Source organism: Macaca thibetana, chromosome 3 (assembly GCF_024542745.1).
Source record: "Macaca thibetana thibetana isolate TM-01 chromosome 3, ASM2454274v1, whole genome shotgun sequence".
Taxonomy (NCBI): domain Eukaryota; kingdom Metazoa; phylum Chordata; class Mammalia; order Primates; family Cercopithecidae; genus Macaca; species Macaca thibetana.
The window spans coordinates 161,400,440-161,415,307 of record NC_065580.1 but is presented as its reverse complement, the minus strand read 5'-3'; the positions used below and the strand labels follow the sequence as shown (position 1 = coordinate 161,415,307).

General features: G+C 41.1%; 1 long non-coding RNA gene across 2 annotated transcripts in view; it reads right to left on the bottom strand.

Annotated features, from left to right (window-relative positions):
- Positions 1-14,868, bottom strand: part of LOC126951566 (uncharacterized) — a 406,759-nt gene that overhangs the window by 99,671 nt on the left and 292,220 nt on the right. The gene's annotated exons all lie outside the window — the stretch shown is intronic.

The following is a 14,868-nucleotide window of genomic DNA, read 5'->3' as shown; positions in this document are numbered from 1 at the left end:
TCCCCACACACACTGGTACATAATCACTCTGTGTTGTATGCATTCATTCCTCGTCATTTTGTCATGCATTTATGAAGAGGATATAGGGTTAGAGATATGTTATTCCTGAAAATAAATATCTGTAAAGGGGAGCATGAGTGCAACATGACAAAAGAAATCAAGGCGTTTGGACTTTTCCTCTTCCTCCTCGTCAGCCTTCCTTCCTCTGTTCTCTCTTCACTGTTTGGCCCTAATGCAGGTGTTGTTGAGTTTGAGTTAATTGAGAAAGAAAAAACTGAGTTTAAAACTAGCCAGTCCAATTTAATTCATTCAATAAGCATGCACTGTGAGTCCATTCTATACTAGGGTTGCAGATGCTACAATGAGCAGCATGGTCCCTGCCTTCAAAACGCTTGTTATTTAATGATTTTAAAAAAATGATTATATATTGAGCATTGTCAAAAACTATCAAGGGTCTGAAATTATAACCTACTTGCAAGCTAACAAGTTAGTCCTCCACAATTTCATGGATGCTGGTAGAAGACAGAAGACTCCTGTGTCAGAGAGAAAGAACTTCATTACTCACAGCACAGCAGGCAGCATGAACTTCGCATTTACTTTGGTTTCCCTTATCCCCTCAACCCTTGCAGAGGTGAGGAGGAGAAGCCCATGTGGATGCTGCATACACAGTGAGTTTGTGTCACAACTGAGGAACTACAAGCTTAGAAAATCCAAATCTTCATAAAGGGCTACAAGCAAACCTGCCTAGCCCTTTAGCCCAGCAGGAAACACTATCTCTGTCATCTAAGGATTTGCACGACACAAACATTCTTGAAAAGATAGTCCAGAAGAAAATGTAGTTACTCTTCTTCTTATAAGACATGCAGAACCATGAGGGACTTTGGGGAATTGTCTCCCTAAAAGCATTTACCACCTGTCAGGAATTGTCCCAAATTCATGATCTCACTTCATCATTACAGCCACTCCACTTGACATCCCGCTTCCTATCCTGCAGTGTATGAAATTGATGCATGCCTCAACTTCAGGCTCAACAATACATAAATACATAACTGAAAGTGGCCAAAGAAATTGGATTCAAATCTGATTCTAAGATATGACCTGCATCCTCAAGAAGTTTGTCCATCTTCTTGTTGGGGGACAATCAACTGACCAAGAGATGTATCTTTTCCAGGTACGTAGGTAGGAGTTTTGCAAAAGACAGGGCAATATTTACCACTCACTTCCCTGATACGACCTACCAAAAACAAAACAAAACTCACTCAGGAGGATCCTGACTATGTACTCAGAAATTATACCCATGCACAGATAACGATGGAAGTCATAAGACAAATCTCGAACAGATTTAATGAGCTAAACCTCACAGGCAACTCTTTTCCTCCATGAAGGTCTCTAACCTGGTCAAGGGATCAAAATGATCACTGTGTTACTGTAGTATGTATTTATCTGACAGGGTAGAACAATACCTTGAAACTTGCAAATTGAAGTATTGCAAACATAGGCAATTGTGATGTTTAGCTCGTGTTTCTCCATTCCAGAAATAATTATTTAAGTCCTTCTAGGGCCAAGCTGATTCTGCCTGCCCTTGCTTTGTGGGCATTTTCCATTCACAGCCAGATCTTCCAAAAGCAGAGTCTCTGAATGTTTTAACTGTGGGTTTCCTTTTTTTCAAAATCCGGTACATGTTTTTGATGTTTAATAAAGCATAATGAATAGCATTGACTATGATATCTTCCCAAACTTGGACATTTTCATCTCATCATTCCATGTTTAACCTGGGAAACAGTGGCTTGTGTAATGAATGTGCCAGTTTTATGCTTTGTGTTAATTTGACCTAAGCTAAATACAATTAAATTTTAAATTAACATATCCTTATAAAAATAACTAAAATCTTTATCTTCTCTAACTCTTCCTCTGAAGAGAAAATTATGCTTCTGCCCAAAAAGTAGCAAGTGTAGTATGTGCCCAACTTCAGATTTAGCAGGGTGGTGTTGCCCTTGGATATCAGGAATATCTAGATGCAGGGACACACTCATAGATTCCATTCCCATTACTACCCTCCACCAAAAAAGAAAAAGAAAATAAACACTTTAGCCTTTTTTCAGTTACTGAAAATGTGTGAACGGTGTTCCATGTCTGGTCTTCATCCTAACTTCGATTCCCACCCTCAACCCCAGGCCACCCCTCTACCTCAATTCCAAAGAACCTCACTTAAATTCCCCCTTCAGTCAATGGACAACACTGAGTGTTACTATGGGTTGTATTAGTCAGTTCTCATGCTGCTATAAGGACATACCCAAGACTGGATAATTTATATAGGAAAAGAGTTTAAATGGCTCACAGTTAGGAATGACTGGGGAGGCCTCAGGAAACTTATAATCATGGTGGAAGGGAAAGCAAACACATCCTTCTTCACATGGCAGCAGGAAGGAGAAGTGCTCAGCAAAAGGGGAAAAGCCCATTATAAAGCCATCAGATCTCGTGAGAACTCACTATCACAAGAACAGCATGGGGGAAAATGGCCTCCATGATTCAATTACCTCCTACTGGGTTCCTCCCACAACACATGGGGATTATGAGATTACAATCCAAGATGAGATTTGGGTGGGGACACAAAATCAAACCATATCATAGGTTAAATTGTGTTCCCCACCCCAAAAATGTATATGTTGAAGTCCTAACCTTCAGTACTCTGAATGTGACATTATTTGGAAATAGGGTAATTGCAAATGGAATTAGTTAAGATGAAGTCATTAGGATGAGTCTCTAATCCAGTACGACTGGTGCTCTTATAAAAAGGGGAAGTTTGGACACAGAGCCATGCACACGGGTGGGAAGGATCCCAAATGAAAGGATAGGCAGAGGGTTGGAGAGATGCATCCACAAAGAACACCAAAGATTGACAGCAACCCCAAGAAGCTGGAGGAGAGACCTGGAACATATTCTCCCTCCCAGCCTGAGAGGAACCAAGCCAGCTGACACCTTGATCTCAAGTTACCGGCCTTGAGAACTGAGAGACCCTGGGTTTCTGTTGTTTAAGCCCCTCAGGGTGCGGCACTTTGTTATGGAAGCTTGAGCTGACTAATACAGGTGTCTTCATATCTCACTGAGGGAAAGTGACAGGAAAGTAAGAACAATTTATGTTCAAGGCTCCAGAGGAGTCAATCAGATTCTGGGGAAGAAGAAGGTACAATGCTGGCTTCTCCATACAGCCTAGTCCCCAATACTCGTAGGGCCCAGGGCAAGATCTAAAGCACTCCCTCACCTATGTATCTATATACTGTAACTCCGATAAACAAACTATTAAACAATACATGTATCTTGTCCCTCAACCTGACAATTACACCTTTATAATAGCAACATAGGAAAATATCTGAAACTATGGTTTTTAGACAACCATATACCAGCAAAATGTAATAATTCCTATTATTAGATACGTTTAAGTGTTCAGCTGGTGGGTCAACATCTTTGGCACAGTGATAAAATTAAAATGTACATACTATTATGTTTATTCCCTAACATTTATTTCTTTAATTTCTTTTTTTTTTTTTTTTTTTCAGACAGAGTCTCACTCTATCACCCAAGCTAGAGTGCAGTGGTGCATTCTGGGCTCACTACAACCTCCACCTCCCAGGTTCAAGCGATTCTTCTCCTGAGTAGCTGGGATTACAGGTGCCTGCCACCACGCCCAGCTAATTTTTGTGTTTTTAGTAGAGACGGGGTTTCACCATGTTGGCCAGGCTGGTCCTGAACTCCTGACTTCAGGTGATCTGACCTGCCTCAGCCTCTCAAAGTGCTGGGATTACAGGTGTGAGCCACCGCACCCAGCCTATTTATTTCATTTCGAATGTCTATAATCAAAGCTGTCACATAAAATGCATTGCATTGACTCTAATGCCACCTGAGACAACGTATTTTTTATTAATTTCGATTTCAAAGAAAAACTTTGTTCAGGCAGTAGTGAGCACAATCATCAATAACAGATTTAAAGTAGTACTTAAATTTGGAAACAACACATTAATTTTACATATCATCTTCAAATAGAAAACATTACAAAATATTTTAACTTCATCCTATAGATTGCTATTACTTATATTTCTGTTTATACCATTTCTTAAAGCAACATCTAAGTAATATATAAATATCTAGGGATATGTGAAAAATCAGTTTCATGCTTTATACATGTTCCATCAAACTGACCTAGACACAAATTCAAGAATAATAGCAATTGTGTAATGTTGCAAAATATTTCTCAGGTAACATGAGATCACCTATTAAGAACACGAAGTAATTACTGGGTTCATGAGCGCCCCTCCAAACCACAAACTGGAACACAAACAGAAGCAAGAAGATGGATGTTTGGAAGGATTGGAAAATGATCATTCATACTGCAAGAATATATTGCCACCGTATCTCAAAGACAGCACAAGTTCATTAATTTATTCTTTCTCTTACTTCTCCTAAGCTGTGTCCATCTCCAAGAACAACTATTGACAGATCTACTATAGTATACTTAGGACATCCTTATACTAAACATATTATTCATTGTTGATCTGAAATTCCAATTTAATTGGGTATCCCTTGTTTTTATTTGTCAATAATAGACCCACATTCTTTCATGGCATTTGGACTGTTATCTTTTGCTTTGAGAAGCAGAAGACAGAGGTGGAGAAGCATCTCCCTGAATGGTGTTACTCGCTACAGTGGATGTTTTAACATCTCAAGGTGCCTTTGCCTGTGCCCAGTGCTGGGTCCGTGAAGTCGGAAGTGCTCATCTGGTCTTTAAGGCAGGCTCACTTTCTGCCACCACAAGGAGCAGTCATTATGCATACTCCTGTTGCCAGCTCTCAGTAAACCAACACCATTCTCTTTTCTTTTATATTTCATTCATACACATCTATTATGTACACACTATGAGCCAAGCACTTCGTAAGGCACTTCTAGTGAGAAGGAAGAAGTCAGGACACCACAGGTATGAGTGAGAAGGAGCCTACCGGCCCGGTGCAGTGGCTTACGCCTGTAATCCCAGCACTTTGGGAGGCCAAGGCAGGCAGATAACTTGAGGTCAGGCATTTGAGAGCAGCCTAGCCAACATGGTGAAACCCTGGTCTCTACTAAAAAACAAATACAACAATTAACTGGGCATGGTGGCACATGCCTGTAATCCCAGCTACTCAGGAGGCTGAGGCATGAGAATTGCTTGAACCTGGGAGGTGGAGGTTGCAGTGAGCCGAGATTGCACCACTGCACTCCAGTTTGGGTGACAGAGTGAAACTTCATCTCAAAATAAAAAGGAGCCTACCACACAATTGTTGACAGTCTATCACAGAGAGTAACAACATCAGCCAAAGGTGGCATCTGCAGAGATCAGACAGGGGCCATCTCAAAAGGGAACAGCCTTTAATTTCACCTTACATGTAGATGAGTTTGACAAAAAACAGGAAAACAAAGGAGCATGAATGTCCCATTAGAAGACATACTAGGAAACTGTCATGGGGCAAAATTCATACGTCTTAGAGATAAAAGTTGGTAAAGCACAATTGAAGCTATTTATTGTTAAAGCACAATTGAATTATTTCTTGTTTTCTTCAGTAATAGAAAAGTTGGACATTTTTCTTTAGAGAAATCAACCGCAATTATCCTGTGAAGAAACTCAGTAACACTAGTCAAGGATCAGGCTGGTCGCTTTCACGGAGAGGGAGTTTCGGCAGCTCTATTGTTCTAGCATTAGTAATGCATGAGACCTACCCCTGAACACTTCCAGTTAGGGAAGCTCTGCAGAGATCTTGCACTGTGCCACGGATGGCCTTGTGCTTTTGGCTATTAAGCTGGAAATGCAAAACACGTTTTGTGGTTCAAATAATCTCCAGGAGACAGTTTCCTGGAAGTTTTAAGTCCTATTTCTCATATCACCTCCATCTAAATTGATGATTTCTATGACCTTTTCATCTAATTACACTAGTATGTTGTGCCTATTTTTATTAAACGGTTCCATTACATAAGCCATTATGTGCTAGCTCCTCCTTGTTGCTAACCTCATGAGCCCACCCGCTACTTCTCCTCACTTTCACATCGAGGACAGCATTCTTCAAGATGGAATTTGTTATGTTATCTTAGATCTAAGATTTTCACAAATCACTTCACTAACACTTAAATATCAGAGACAGACACCCAGAATTCTACCAAAATCCTTGTGTACCCACACATGAAGTGGTGCATAGACTGGTTCACAAGACAAGGAAAAAATGGAAAGCACTAAAAAGCAGGAAGAAAAAACACAACATTCCAGAGGAGAAATTAGGAAAATTTACAAATGGGTAAAAACTGGGGAGAGGATGGAGAGTGGCTGGAGAAGGCCCTCTCGTGCCAGCAGTCACTAAAAGACACAGCAGAAGAAGCCATCATGGGCAGCACAAACCAGTCCCCATCCCACTTTTGAATCACAGAGAAGTTTGCAATGTCAAACAATATCCTTCTAATGTGTTATGAGAATTCTATCAGACCCGGGCTAAAGGTAGAAATGAACAGATACTTATGAGAATAGCATCAGGGAGAAAACGTGGAGAACTGCGTCACCATGTAGTTGTACAAGTGAATTGTCTAATATAATGGTTAGAGTATTAACATTGCATGGCCTTTCCGCTAGGTTCTACCTCACCATATTTACTGTATCTGAGTTCTAAACTACTATTTTTATTTTATTCCCTCCCGTCAGATAGTTGGCATTCACCTAAGCAGTCAGGAACATCTGCTGTATTTGTGACAATTATTCAGAAGGTATAAAACAAAATTATATGCAGCATGTAGCAGTGACATTTGATTGCAAGGGAGAGAATCCAACTAGAAATGTTGACTCACTGTGTTACACAGCATCATGAAAAGAGGCTGACGTTAACCGGCGGTAGGCCAGTAATAATATGTCTACACCATATTAATCGCAGATAAACCAAATTGCATTGCTAATTTCATTTGCATTTGCATTATCATTGTGTGTTAATTACTACAGTTAGGCCACCAAAGACTAATATCCAAATCTGACAGCACCAATTCCCTGGATACATTCTGTGGTTGCTGAATGATTATTGTTCAACAGTTTGCTGCTTTTGACAAACACAAAGCAATACAGGCTTCCCAGCCCTGAAAGAATGAAGGAATAAATGAAAGAATATCAGGCATGGTCTGACGCAGAGTTCCATTCCAGCTCCAGGCATACGGTCCTTGCTCAAAGATAAAACAGCCATGTTTCCCAGGACGTTCCCTGTTAATGTGTGCTGTTTGAAAAGAGGTCAGGGTCAACTAGGTATGGGAAATACCAGGCTAAACAACCATGGACCCTATTGCAGACCCTCTTAGAGCCTTTAATATGTTATTGTACATTGTGACTCTCAGACAGGGAATAGAGTTTGCAGTGTTCCCTAACACTTACTTGACCATCTAGTCCTTTTTCTCACTGCCAATCTTCTGGAGTCATTATTTCCCAGGAATGCACTTTAGAAAAAGCTGAATTTGCAGAATATAACTGTAACCAGAACCATGGGCATTCCATAAAAGTAAATATAAGTCATATGTTAGAAATATTCTACTGTACTTAACAGAAACTCATAGTCACCAGTCCACAATATCCAGATAACCCTCCTGTCTACATTGTGAGTCTAATGTTCCCAGAATTTCTGCAAATTATTGGGGACTTTCACTCTCCTGGACCCTTCTGGCCTAAAGCCCCAGGTTCTAGTGAGCTAGGAATCTATGGAACATCTTTTTCCAGCGCACACTGTCTCCTTCCAACCTATGTTAAGCCAAGTATGCAACCCTCCTTCATTTCTAGATTTCCACCAAAACCAAGCAACTAAATAAACAAATCCTTTCATGAGGCTTGCTCAATTCTGTGGAGGTATTTGGAAGTTATACTGCAGCAATGCAAGCAACCTGAAATTGCGTATCAGACACATTTGTGCTTTCTTCTTCCAACGCTTTATTGAAATATAATTTACATATCATAAAATTCACCTGTCTAAAGTAGAGAACTGAGTGGTTGTTAGTATAGTTACAATGTTGAAACACACCTATTCTTAACTTCCTCTGTAATTTCTGACCAATTGGGCTCCAGTTGTCTTCCTCTCTTTCTCTGTATCTCTGTAATCCTCAAATTCAATTTCTTTTTTCTTTTAATTTCCATAGGCTTTTGGGGAACAGGCGGTGTTTGGTCACCTGAGTAAGTTCTTTAGTGGTGATTTGTGAGATTTTGGTGCACCCATCACCGAGCAGTATGTCCTCTAGTCAATGTGTAGTCTGTTATCCCTCACTCCCCTCTCACCCTTTCCACCAAGTCCATTGTATCATTCTTATGCCTTTGCACCCTCAAAAGCATATATATACACACATATATATACACACACATACATATATATAATGACAATAAGGCAAACAATTGACACTATTTGAGAAGCAAGGTTAACAAAGACACACACACATATATATACACACACACACATACATACACACACACACATATATATATGCCTTTGAGAGTGCAAAGGCATAAGAATGACACAATGGACTTGGGGGAAGGGTGAGAGGGATAACAGACTACATACTGACTATATATACATAACTATATGACTACCATTCAAATTCAATTTCTTTCTTTTGCAACCCTTTGACTTTCTTGTCTGCAGCCAAACCCACGCCCTTTGAATCCCATCTCAACTCCAAACAGCTTGCCTGGGTAACTTTCTAAATAAAGACAGGGCTCTTCCTGAGAGACATTCAGATGTCAGACACTAAAATTAAAAAAATAAACAAGACAAAAACAAAAATAAGAATAAGGACTTCCTCGCACTGGCCTCTCCTCTATGGGAGCCTCCCCATGACTTCAACCAAATCGCTTCTGGCTTCTGCGTAAGCAGCCCAGTGCCCTGCGGGGAGTCCCTGATTGCTGCTGCCCTTGCTCATCCTTGATGCAAGTGGTCACTTCACCCCTCCTTCCCTTTGTGAGAGTCTTTATATAGTGCTCTTGACCAGAACGCAGCAATATAGCTGCTTCTCACTGCTTGCTGCTGCTCAGTCCATCCCTTCCACCTAGTTATGTCCTTCAGATAAAGTTTCCATAAGACCCCAGCAGAGAGCCTGGTTCAGACTCCACAGTAACATCATTCCAGCCTCTATCCCAGCAAGAAGGGAAGATGCATGAGTAACCAATTCCATAGAGTAGGCAATTTCAGTGTTTCTGTTTGGTTAAAGCCATGGCCATCTCAACAGCCATGACCCAAACATTTTTAAACAAAGGAGGGAGGGAGGAAAAGAAACAGAGGAGAAATAGTAAACGGGTTCAGGATGCTGCACAAACGGCTTTGGACAGGCCAGGTCAGATGTGGGGTGGAGGTAAGAGGAGAGCCTCAAACCTCTTCAACAGCCACAGAAGCTAAAGAAAGCACAGGAAGGCCTGTCCTTCAGGCCCCTCCCTAGGGATTTCTTTTCTTTTTTTTTTTTTTTTTTTGAGACGGAGTCTCGCTCTGTCGCCCAGGCTGTAGTGCAGTGGCCACCTCTCAGCTCACTGCAAGCTCCGCCTCCCAGGTTTACGCCATTCTCCTGCCTCAGCCTCCCGAGTAGCTGGGACTACAGACACCCACCACCATGCCCGGCTAGGTTTTTGTATTTTTTAGTAGAGACGGGGTTTCAACATGTTAGCCAGGATGGTCTCAATCTCCTGACCTCGTGATCCGCCCATCTCGGCCTCCCAAAGTGCTGGGATTACAGGCTTGAGCCACCGCACCCAGCCCCTAGGGATTTCCACTGGTGGTGAGTAAACGGCTCAGTTGCAAGATGTAATTATGAGTTCACTGTTCAGGAGACACCTAGAACTCTTTCCAGAAAGGGAACTCTGCCAAGATTTTACCCCCATGTTATTACCACCATCATACTAAGCTGTCCACATTTGCATTTGACCCACAGCCTCCCTGTATTCTGTATGTGTTCAATTCCTGCATGTTCTGCAGAGGCCATCTAAAAGTACGTTTTATTCACTTCCCACCTTGCAGCATTTGGTTTAAGGAACTTCAGCTTTCTTGTATATTTCAACACAAATCTTCATGGTTTAGATCCTAGGAAAATCTCCCTTCAACACTGAGATCAAATAGGTGGAAGCTGTCGACATGCAGTAAGGTGGCATTGAGAGGAAGCCAAGGTGGTGTGAAGGAGTTCCTGGTAAATCCACAGTGTATGTACATCATGGCCTCATTTCTCAGAAAATGACAATAAGGCAAATAACTGACACTTTTTGGGAAGCAAAATGAACCAAGACATGGGAGTTGGAAAGGCGCCTGTACAGATACTGCTGGCCCCCTACAATAATTCCATATTTGACGGGCATGCAGCAGTTCAGAAAACAAGCACATTTTCTTCTTTGCAGCTGGGTTGTTGATTTGCAAATGGGCCTTTATATCTCCAAATAACGAAATAAACATGTGTTTGGATTTTAAGGCAATGCCATATTGTTATAAAACATTCTAAGTGCTTGACTCTCAATTCCTGTGCTTATCTTGGAGCAGATGGTCCCATAGAATGTGAAAGGAAGAAATGTATAAAACTTGCAGGTCATGCCCCAAAAGGGGAGCCCATGTTCTCCCTTGCTCCTTTCTCCTTCACACTCCCCTTCTTGTTGACTAGAAAGCAGCTTGGCCATCAGCCACCATGGACCACACAAGTGTGACCAACATGCTAGGACGATGGACAAACAAGACAGAAGGATCCTGGGCTCCACTGACTTCACTGAGCAAACCTGCCATACCAGCTTGAACTTTTGCACTTCTCTCTGGTTTGGGAGACTGTTACATTGGTCACAAAGACAAACCCATCTTCTTAGCAATATGTGAACTCTGGATCAAACTGTTCCAGGGGCATCTGTACACACATGGATGTCTGAGCATACACACCAGCACTAAAAGTACATCAAAGTCCAAACTGACTCTATGTCTCAACATTTGGGCAGCACACTTTTGAAATCCTGATTGGTGGCCGGGTGTGGTGGCTCATGCCTGTAATCCCAGCACTTTGGGAGGCCAAGGCAGGCGGATCACAAGGTCAGGAGATCGAGACCATCCTGGCTAACATGGTGAAACCCCGTCTCTACTAAAAATACAGAAAAAAAAAAAATTAGCCAGGCATGGTGGCGGTCGCCTGCCTGTAGTCCCATCTACTCGGGCAGCTGAAATAGGAGAATGGCGTGAACTTGGGAGGCAGAGCTTGCAGAGAGCCGAGATCACGCCACTGCACTCCAGCCTGGGTGACAGAGCGAGACTCCGTCTCAAAAAAGAAAAAAAAGAAAAAAGAAAGAAATCCTGATTGGTTTGGTGCCTTAGTAAAACCAGAGGGAAAAGTTGACTGTCTTTCTCTCAATGTGGGGACAGGCCAATGTCTCCCCTGGGCTCTGCCAGCCATTTCACAAAGATACACCCCAGCTATAAAAACAATATACGATTCTATGTATCCTAGAAAACAATGTGCAGTAATAAAATGGCATAAAGGAGCATATGTTTTTTAGGGATTGAGAAGGAATTTCACAATAATGTTTACATAAAACAGTGAAGCAAATTTAGAGAAAACAGCACCTTTGCAAACGTTTCCACCATTGGCACACTGACCACTGACAGGATTCAAAAATGTGTTAGATTCAGACTGGACAAACATTGAAGTCAATTTAAAAGCACGGTTTTTTTGTTTGTTTGTTTTGTTTTGTTTTGTTTTGGTATTTGAAAACAGTGAACTGTTAAAGTCTTTTAAAAAAAAAACCCTATTATGTTGACAATTTAGTAAGCTCATTCGTTTACAACTGGTTGGTTTGTTTTTGTTTTTGTTTTTTTTTGTTTTTTTTTTAATCCCCAGTGTGTGTTTTTTTAAGTGATATCTCATTTATTTTAAGCCTGGAATAGAGCTTTCTCTGCATTTGAGCAGTCCAGGATGGAGCTACTGAGAAAGGTCTGTGACCAGTGAGATCCAGGAACTACGTGTAACCAGTCTGCATCAAGATAAGCACAGAGGCTGGAAGTTAAGTACTTAGAAAGTTTTATAGCAATATAACATAACCATGACATCCAAATGCATGACTGACTTTCTAATCATTAGTTTTCATCATATTTTACCAAAGCATCAATACTCAATGGATTTGAATTTTTTTTAAATGGCCCTTCACCAAGATAGCAATGGTCTAGTAACCAACTTGCAGATATAAAGACCCATTTCCAAATTTGCCTGTAGCTTCCTATGCCTCCACTCACACACAACTGACACCAAAATTTCTTACATACTCAAGCACATTGCACGAGCTACTGCCCACAATAAAAACAAAGCGAGAACTTATTTCACATATTATTGCCACCTGACGATAGAGTAAGACTGTTTCAACAGACACATTGGCAATTCATAGTTTTATGATAACGTAAGAATTGGGCAGTAATTATTTTTATAAGAGAAAACAACTTGCATTTGTGTGTGTGCATGAGTATGGGTATGTGTCTCCATCATAAAAACAGTAATCGCCCCCATGTCTTCTCCATTTTGTCTTCAATTCTGGTTCTTAGGATTTTCTCCAGGTGTTAGTAGCTACACCTCTGGAAAGGGTCTTTTGTTAACACCAAAAGCATTTTGACTTATTTCTTTGGGGGAAAAAAAAAAAAACCAGAAATGAAAGCATGCCCTCTTTTAAACTGGAAAGCTTTATTTTGCCCCTGGAGAAAAGCAGCCTGGTTAAATGTCTGAACTTATTGTTATTATTATTTTATTGAGCAATAAACTAAAGTGTGATTGAGCCACCAGTGACTCGGATATATTGTTAAGCTTGGAATCACATGGTTGAATGACTGGCTGGCCCAGAACGTGGGCAATTCAAATGATTCAGAAGACAAATGAGGCAGGAGCAAGAATGTCTCACACCAATACAAACCCAATTAACATCAACAAAATCCTGCAAAATTTATTGTTGCTTGGCCTCTGAAAATGGTGGAACCAACTCTTTTCCTGTGCCTGCAGGGCAAATTCATTAGATGGAAAACGGCATTTTGTTAACCATGAAGTTCAGTAACATAAACAAGGAGTCAGTGCCATGGTCCTTGAGGCACCTGCAGAGGGTCAACCGCAAAGGAGGGAAGGAAGAGAGAGACGCTGATCTTGCTCTGCAATGCCCATGAGTGGTGACACAGTCGTTGTTTCATAAATAATGTCTTCTTAAAGTCACAGTCCAGGATAAAAACAGTATATCTGATTGTCATTCAGTTCGTTAATTAATGATCATATATAAAGAGAGAAAGAGAGAGAAGAGAGAGGAAAGGAGAAAAAGAGATTGATATTTTGCCTGCAAGTTCACCAAAGATTACCATGTTGGTTTGTGCTTGCTTTTTTGTTTCAGTTTCTCGAGTAAGAGTGATTCACTTGTGCTGATTCAGCTTGAACCATGTTTACATCAGATGCTCTTATGCCCACAATTGACAAATCTCAGAGTGGTCATGAAACAAAACGGGCCTCAGTGGCCCCAAAGTCATCAAACCTACAATTTTGACCTCTATGCTATGTACCCACAGAACTGGACGACGCTTCTGAACTCATCTCACCCTAAGCGCTGTGAAACGCTCCGTCACTGTGATATTTGACAGCAAGGATGGCGCCACCTCTGAGAGAACTCATGCCGCAGAGCTCAACAACATACCCCTTGTTCAAAGTAGAGATGATGGGCGTTGAAAGGGCCACAACACAGAGGGCTTTTGTGTGATCAGACTTACTCTGTGTGGGGTAATAGGAGTGTCGTCTGAAGAGTGGTTTGGCTGGATAAGACCACACACACAAAAAAAATTGTACCAAACAATCAAAAAGCTCAATCATGGATTATCAAGAAGACCATTTTCCCACCCACACTTGATTCTGAATTCAATCAAACCCTTAATGACTCCTCTGAGGATTTCAGGGTGTTCTATCAAAAATCTGTTGAAATAGACCCAAACACAGCAAAATATTAAGGTGAAATATTATCAGTACCAGAAAAAGTATCTCCAATACTTTTTCTCAGTTTTCGGTCTCTTATGATTATGATGATGATTCATTTGTGCTGATTCAACTTGAACCATATTCATATCAGATGCTCTTATGCCCACAGTTAACAAATCTAAGAGTGATCATGAAACAAAACAGAACTCAGAAAGCAGGAAAGTATCTCCAATACTTTTTCTCTTATAAAGAACATACCATTTGTTGCTAGATGCAGCCCACTATGGAAGCAGGAAAAAAATCTACTTAGTCACTGAATCAACACTTACCATGTACCTGGCATGGTGCAAGGCTCATGAGGTGGGATTTATTTCTTCATGCTTTTGTTTTGTTTCCATCGTTAATAGTGATCAGAGCTATGAAGAAAATCTTGGAGGGCAATGAAACAGAATCACAGAAGGGAATTTTGTTTCATTCAGAACTGGGAACAGCCTATTTGAGGGAGGACAGTCACGTGAGATTTAAAAGATAGTGGTTAAGCTACTGTGACTCCCAGTGTCTTTTAACTTTGTATTTTTAACTGAGACCCACAAGAGAAATTCATAGGGGACTGTTGGTCCTGGATTTTTAGGGACAACCAAGATTGACATGTGATTAATTTTCTGAAGACAACTAGATTCTGGCCATGACAAGGGGCTTCTGGGATGAAAAGTTAGGACCACGGAGGGCCAGGGCGAAAGTGGGAATGCGACCAAAAACACCAGTAGGACCAAGAACCAGTGAGGCCAGGGCAAGGGAGAAAGGAGCGTCAGAGAGCAGGTAGCATGGCCTCCAAGAAGTTCAGGTGCAGAATGAAGGCCATCAGGAGAATATCTGTCCATTAACCTGCCCGGAGCCCTC